The sequence below is a fragment of the Pollicipes pollicipes genome, unplaced genomic scaffold, assembly GCF_011947565.3.
Source record: "Pollicipes pollicipes isolate AB1234 unplaced genomic scaffold, Ppol_2.1 Scaffold_1600;HRSCAF=1878_pilon_pilon_pilon, whole genome shotgun sequence".
In the NCBI taxonomy this organism is placed as follows: Eukaryota; Metazoa; Arthropoda; class Thecostraca; order Pollicipedomorpha; family Pollicipedidae; genus Pollicipes; species Pollicipes pollicipes.
Genome location: NW_023595962.1, coordinates 25,545,229 through 25,553,904, shown reverse-complemented (window position 1 = coordinate 25,553,904; position 8,676 = coordinate 25,545,229).

Here is an 8,676-nt window from a genome sequence, read left to right as displayed (position 1 = left end):
AATGGGTTGAAATATGTCACTTATAAAGCTGCTTTATCATTAGATCAGACAACACATGGTGTTTCACATGAAACCTTGGATGCAACAAGTTTTAGCATTTTCAGTTTTGGACTTGGCACTTTGCTTGCAGCATGGCTAGTCCAATCCATGTTTAAATTGCAGCTTATTCTGCAAACTGCATGCTGCAACAAAGTACAACTATGAACTGTTATCAATGCTGTGCCCCACATGATGAATATACCATCAATCCTGAGATAATATAGCACTGGTAATCACATTATTTTGAATATAGATATCACCAATTATAAAGTAACAAAATGTGGCAAGCAAACTTTATTTCCTACAATTATATATCTTCCCTTATTATGCCTTACCAAAAGATCTCTGATGTTTATCATGCTGAGTGGCCTATTGCCCATTTTGCCTTTGATACCAAACACCTTTTGCAGAACAACAAGGCACAATAATTATGGGGCAAATACTCAATATTTAGCATCTTAACATATCATTGCCTGAAAAACATTAAGCTATTATCTAGCAAAGGATCCTAATTTTTTTGCATATAATCACTACATACAACCATACAAACAAGGACTAAAAAGAGACTATGCAAAACCAAGCCCTCCCATGCCATTATGGTGTATTGGCTTTGACTGATGATATTCTACAGCCAGGCCAGCAGCACATGATATGCATATCACACAGAACATCGTAAGGGCAATCGAGGCCTCAAGGACAACACAGAGGACACATGCCCTAGAACAGGTAGCACATGCTAGAGCACTGACCTTTCGTACTCTAGCAGGAGATCCGTGTCGAGCAGGATGGGTATAGGCTTCCGCTAGCTGACCAGATTTCTTGGAGTAGCAGCCTCCCATTCAGCCGGCCATAGACAACAGATGTCTGGAGGTCCTGCGTATCCCATCCGTTCGCCGCACCAGCAAAGCAGTGGCTACCTGACGTCAGGAAAAGCAGACTGCTGCTGAACAGGCACCAGGCAGACCACCACACACACACACACTGAACCATACGCCGTCCCATCTAGGCCAACCAGCCCATCAAAGCGCCCATCGCCATCGCCGATGGAAGCGGAGAACAGTTAGGAATCCGCGTCAGCAGCAGTTTGACAAATGGCCCGGTGCCCCAATTGTTCTGTACATGGACGGCCAAAACCGCGAACGCAAACAAGCCGACAGACGTCAGTGGGTACAACAAATGCACCCCTCTGTCACCCACCTGATGGTGTCAACTGAGGCAAAAATAACCCTCGCTTTCTAGCACAAAGCCGATGAAAACCGCAAGCGTTCGTACGCCTCACCACTCGTTTTCCTCGAGAACACTAATACAACAAGCACTCTGGCTCGACCGAAGCGTCAGTTCCCGACAGGCGCAGGCGCGAGGATTTATCGATTTAATAGTTGTGAGAACTCTCAATAGGTGCCAGTACCACCGACTACTGGCAGTATTCTTCACAGCTCAGTGCGGGGGGGGGGGGCGTCACGTTAGCATAGATGTCCTTTGGTGAACATGTAATCATGATGTAGTTCGGGTTGACCTGGCGTTGAACCTTTAAAGCCGGCCACTAATTCAAGCTTTGCATTTGTTCCAGTACCAAGGAATCTGACAGGTCCATAAACGTAAGAAATTGGCTGGAAAAAACGCAGCTTTAGCTGTCTTTAAAAGAAAATGCCCACGCTACATATAAAAAATAGACATACCATCCACCCGGTAATATACCACCAGGTGACTGTGTTGACTAATGGGAAGATGGCGCTGAAATATGTAGTATCGGTTTTAGAACGAAGGTGCGCATGGAAAGAATACGCGAGCACAAGGCACATGCGCAACTGTTTGTAAGCAGCTGTACGTAATGCATGATTTTTTATGACAGAAATACTCACGCAAATGCTCGTATGCACAAGTGCGTGAGCAAATATATTCGCATGGCATGAAGACGGACGGAAAATGTTCGTACTTCGTTGGAACAGCAGATGATATGCTCGTGACAGATGACGTGCCCCCCCCCCCCCCCCCCCCCCGCCTGCTCTTGGGAGCTGAGCCCTCCCAATTCCGTCTATAGCGGGCCAGGTGCGATTTCAGAAGTGCATTGACCTTTTCGCCGAGGAAGAGGTGCTTGGGAGACGAAATGCCGGCGTGCTCCATATGCCAGAAGTGTCCAAAGTGCTTCAAGAACCTTCCGATTCAAGGGAAATTCTGGAAGGGTTCTTGCTCAAGCAGGATCAAAACAGAGACAAGCTGAATACCCCTGTTGAGTTCTCTGTCGGTGGTCCGGACCTGTCGCCATACTCCGCCATGCAAGAACAACCTGTGCCTCGTCGCCGACCATTCCGGCGTGTTGCTCTCGGGCCGACACAATGCCTACTGTAAACACCCCTTTTAGAGAGAGTGGTATGAGTACAACGACTCCAGTGTCTAGCCGTTCCGTGCGCACCGCGCCAACAGCAGCGAAGCATGCACACTGTTCTTCGAGTTGGCCAATTCCAGACCTCGTGCCGATCTAAACGCCATAACTAAACGGGGCTCGAGAGGGGCTATCCCAGCTGTAGTTCCACCAGATGGCTGTTTTTATAACCGCTGATTTTAGTTTTTTCACGTTTCATCGATACATCAACCACTGACGGTTCAAAAATTGTCATTGCAATGAGCGCGTTTATGACTACCGTTGTTGCCTGAAGTGCTGATATATATATATATATATATATATATATATATATATATATATATATATATATATAGTACATATATACATTTGCGAACATTTGCGTAAGTTTGTTGTTTTGGAACAATGCGTACGTAGTCTGTTCAAAAGCGCTTTTTCCACACGAACTTTCATCCTGAAGAACTTTTGTCCTGACAAGCTTTTGTCCTGGCGAAGTTTTGCAACGCGAACTTTTATCGATGCGTACGTTTTTCATGCGTATTTTTAGCCATGCTACGAAAAATCGCGTACGCACTTCCACCATGCGTAATTTGTGCCCTACGTGCATTTGCTTACGAACCATTGCATACGTATCTTATGCAGGTGTATTTTTCCGTGCGTACTTTTGTTCCAAAATTGCTATCAACAGTAGTGATATAAGGCATCTCTCATCATTTTGCTTTGCTCGGGTTCGTTTGCTCACGTGCCGGACTACTGTGAGCATGATGTACAGTATATGCCTCACGGAGCTATGACTGTGTCTCTGCGCAATAGATGTTTTGATTTCAGCAGCAAACTACTGTTTTACATTTACTGTTCAATACAGATCGATAGGAGCGCCAGCCTTCTTTTCAGGGGAGTCTGCTCTCCCTCGTACATACGTCCGTGATGTTGCGGTCACGCCAACTCTCATTAAAACAGTGTGCATTCCACCATGTTCCCATTCAAAGATTGGCATTCTGGCAGATTCTTTACACTTTCTACGCTATTTGCGAGTGCCGGTGGTGTTCTCGTCGTCCGCTTCTTTTTCGGTTGGGGTAGAGAGAAGTGTCCTCACCGTGGCTGTACCCATCGGAAAGAGTAGCCCAAACACGTCGTCGTCGAAAAAAATTGTCAACTGAATAGCACGCGCTGTCTTATTGACGGTGCCTCAATGACGCGCTGCCTTATTGACTGATATGATATATTACTGCTTCAATGACACGTGCTGTCTTATTGACGCCGCCTCAACGACACGTACTGTCTTATTGACGCTGCCTCAACGACGCGCGTTGTCTTATTGACGCTGCCTCAATGGCAAGCGCTGTCTTATTGACGCTGCCTCAGCGACACGCCCTATCTTATTGACGCTACCTCAATGACCCGCGCTGTCTCATTGGCACTGCCTCAATGACACGCGTTGTCTTATTGACGCTGCCTCAATGACCCGCGCTGTCTCATCGGCATTGCCCCAATGACACGCGTTGTCTTTGTTTTTGTGTATATAAAAACACCACTCTTAGAGAAAATATGCTGCAAGGCTACCAAATAAGGGACGTTTTCTTGCTGGGCTAGTAGGTCCACAAAATGTCAGCCTTACGCCGCATGAATAACAGCGTACGCCGCTACGGTTCCGCGACGGCGCAAACGATGACGATGAAACTAGCATTACGGAGCGCGTCAGCCAGTGACGTGGTGGTGCAGTCGTGAGAGTTCTTGAGGTCGGCTTGAGGATCGGAAGGCAACGATGCTGTGCGAAGTGAGCAAACAGCACACTGTCAACCTTCAACTACTTTTAAGTGCAGGGATCTGGTCAGATTACCACAACCGAATTCCTTCTAAAAAATCGTTTGGAGCTGGTCATAACACGCGATTTTTTCTGCTCATCGCGGTTAACAGTGGTGATGAACAGTTAGGAGAATATCAACAAGCATGCAGGGACTCCCAAATGACTCACCAAAAAGGAGACCTGCACAGACAATGGGTGCAGTTTCACAAAATTAGTTGGGGGAAAAGAGAGAGCAGGCAAAAGTAACCTTAATTATCCCCAAATTACGCCGACAAATATATTCCTCAACGGATTTCCGCCACGCTCTTCTCAAAGTTGTGCGGTGAGTGCATAAGTGTGGGGTGGGGGCTGGGGGAGGGGCGTTATAGTATTGCGCTCCGCGGCTGCACGCTGCATCTCTTTCTGTCCCGCGACGGCTGCAGGTCGGCGACCTGGCGCTGGTGAGGATCCAGCGGTACCTATGGAATGTCCTATGTTCAGCACATAGATAGGACAGTAGCATTGGCCTTATCCCTCGGAAAAACCAGGAGAATAGAGATATAGTTAAGTTATAGTCCCCAACACTAGAACACCAGCCTAGATAAAGTAAATATTAGTAAATGATTAATACTGACTATCAATAGAGATATAGTAAACCTAACTATATCTTTTATTTCCTAATTTTTCCGAGGAATAAGGCTAATAGTACTGTGTTATCGACCTGACTAATGCTCCTCGCTAATGCACTGAACAACTTACGTAATTTTGAACCGATGTTCAACACACACTAAACCTTATGTGTAAGACATTTGCGCCCGTGATTGAGTGTCTCCAGTATACACCACAACAAATAACAACGTTCGTGGTGCTTCTCGGTGCATAAAAGCTGTCTGTGGCGTAGTTCCGCCAAATAGGCTCGAGGACTGAGCATACCAAATTTACGAGACCTACCAAAAAATCGGTCGCCGACCGGAGTTTTCTACGGATTTGGCCAACTTTCTTTGCAAAATTGGGAAGGCTGGTGTTCAGGTGAGGGGCGGGGGTGGCTGAATAGGGAGCTACGTCCCAGCAACATGACGTCGCTGTTCACTGTGTGCTACTCAGTGCATATGAAGATGAAGGTACCATGAAAGACAGCAAGCAAGTAGTTAACAACAAGTGCCGGTTGTCATAACGCGGACTTACAAGGTATGGTCGATGCGACCGCCCCCCCCCCCCCCACCCCATTCTTCTGCTTTCAAACTAGGAAAGTAGAGCCTAGCTGAAGACGCCAGTAGCTTTGCTTCAGGGATATTTCAAGATTAATCATAACTTTTTTACTATCATCTCAATAATGGACCTAATTATTCCAGATCAAAAAGGTGGAACTTTCCTAAAAATCGATTTTCCTGCTGTACAATCTCATATTTACTAGACCATTCTTTGAAGTGACACAACGTCTAAAATTAGCCGATGAGCTAATTGGTTGCACGTTGTTAAGTGCATTTGGGGGAATATTTTGCATCTAGATACGACAGTAGTAATAGTCTTATTCTTCGAAGAAAACCCAGGAAAATGAGTATACAGATTCGCTGATATTTCGGCCACATGCGCTCATCGGGACGTACAGCAATAGTGAAATAAAAATTGCATGCCGATGATCCCACTCGATTTTTTTTTCTCGAAGCAACGCGCAGCAAACGCATGAACTCGCCGATATAGACTATTTACAAAGCTAAGCGCTAACTGTGTGAAAAAATATGAGAACGACACTATCTGTGTCAGGGAGTCCGTACGCCCTTTTCCTTTGAGATATAATAAACACCTGAGATGCGCCCAAAATAAAACAGTGGTGATTGTGTTGTCTTTGCGAGACGTCGAAAACAAGAACAATCGCCCCTTTCGGTGACCATTTTTGGAAAAACATGCTCAGGCTGAAATCCAGGGATGTACGGACTCTATACCCCTTTTAGAGCTCAAAGTCATCTGCAGAGCACACGACCATCGAGACAGGAAAATAAATGAAACTATTCTGATAAAAAGTCGATGTGCCGACCTTTGCGTGCCGGGGCCATCGTAGCCCATCATGCGAACGTGAAATATGCCTTGATGTGATGCGTGTTAGCTTAAATCATTTACGTGTGTTAGTGATGCCTGAGGCATGGTGCACGAGGCCTGTTTGACTGAAATCGTTTGTATGTCTAATCGACGGGTGATGTATGACGATTGTGTACTTTAAATCCCTTGAACACGCTTGAACGAAGCTTTGCATGTTCGAGCGAAGTGTGATGCGTGGTGCCTGTTCACTTGAGTACGTCTGCATGTATACGTATTTTTCGCGTATTCTAATTCTTAGTTAGATATGTACTGTATCGCAGTGACGGCTGGCAATTGCTCCTGGAGTAATCACTTAAACGTTGGTGACCTGTAGAAATGTGTCTCGCTGTAAAAAAGCAACAAAAACTCGAGGGGGTTTATTCCGCGGTCAACTTTTAATTCACTTCTGCTATTCGTTTCGATAGATACATGCCGCCAAAATACAAACGCGTCTATATGTATATATATATATATATATATATATATATGCATTCATTCTCTTAGTTTTTAAGAGGAATAAGGCTATTACTACTGCTTCATCTGTATATCGCCTTGGTTTAAGCCGTGAACTAAATCAGCTCACTGAAAAAATGCTGTTTTGAGCCATAAGCTGAATCACATTCTTGGTGAACTTCGTGAACTGAATCGTGGGCCTTATTTCTAACGATGGTGTGTCAGTGAGTCATATGGCTCAAATGACAAAGGTAGCGTCTGGAAAGAAAGAATGCCCTAGACAAATGAACCAACCATTTCAGAGTTTAAAATGAGCAGAATGCAGCATAAGCTATATGTTTGTTTTTTGCAAAGTGAGCACAATATGTTCTATCGTAATTTCTAAGCGGCAAGTACAATATTGCTGATCCTGCTTTAAAGTATACCAAATTCCAATCAGGAACCAGAGGATGTTACATGGTAGAGACATTCTACACTCCTCTATTCTATCTAAATCCGGTGACAGATTGTCTGCTACCTGAAGAATCCAAGAGCTGGTAATTTTCGTTGCGAATTGTCACAACAATGAGCTAATCCATGCCTGACCCCCCGTTCATTGTCACTTGAACTGCCGTTAACATGCTATTCATAACGCTATACGAAATGAACAGCAACAGTGGGGAGGCCGTCTTGTGTCATATGCGCATCGTATGTTGCATCTGACCTGCTAGGAATTGCATCAATGTCTGCTTCCATGAAATACGCAATTTTCTTATGAGAACTGGCCTCCAAATGTAGTAGTTTTCGAATGCGGGTAACGTGGCATGCAGTACTTAAATCTCTCCGCAGCGCGGAGACCTGTTTGACTCATATCTCATCATAGAGCTCTGAGTCAGAACAGGTTTCCGCGCTTTTCCATTGCGTACTTAAAAACGGTTGTGTTCAAGCGCCTTGCATGTTAGCGTCATTATATGATATCTTACTTTCTTTTTACCAAGCTGGAATGTCGATTACAAGGAAAATTTTCTGACTTTTTGTTTTAAAAAATAGTCTCTTCGACAGCTTCAGTACGATGAAGTTCCGTTTTGAAACGAAAACAGGGTCTGAGCTGGGATCGGCTGGAGACAAAACTCCATCTATCTAAATGGTTCCGGGGCTTAGCAGAAAAGAGATGATGAAGCGGAGCGACGCGGTGTTTTTAACACGCGCTCGGACGGGGGTCAAACTGACACCCGAAGGTTTTTCCAGAATGGTCTCCAAACGACGCAGTGCAGCCGCGCCAAATTTTGCAAAGCTGGAAGCAATTGAAAAGCGGATCGCTTGGTACTGCAAATTTAGATGTGCCTTATAAGGTCGCTGACCTACTGAGGTCAAAGTCAGGCCATGGATTCGACGAAGTCAATTTGTAGGGAATCGTTCTATCTGATGTAACAACGGAGTGTCAGACAGGACCATACGTCTCTGAGATGCTTTCTTAGGCAACGCACTAATTGAGTGAGCAAATCCCATTGACCTAAGGTCAGCTTTGAAGGTCAGGCCAATGTCAAAGCCAATATGTTTTATAACTCCACGGTTTGTTGTGTGGGGTAGTCCCTGGTGCCCATTTCGGATTTATTGATAACAGGAATCGCATTGTATATCTTTCATGCACTTCTCAGAGGTCAAAATAGATCACTGACCCAAAATGACCCAGATCAACACTTTGTTTTAAGGGACATGCTGCCCAGCGTCATCATTAACGTTTATTCGAATGCAAAACTGAAAGCGGTTGTTTATGATTTTGGTCATTAAGACCTTTGAAAGGTCAAACAACTTCACTGACCTTAAATGATCCTGGGTCCTTTTGTTTACCGAACAGGTGTTTAGGTTCTGGGGGCACTTTGGGGACTGACCAGAATATTGTCCTTGTTTGACATTATTTGAACTGAAGGTCATGACCTAGGACCTTAAAACTTTGACCTGGATAGTTCAGGTACAGGCC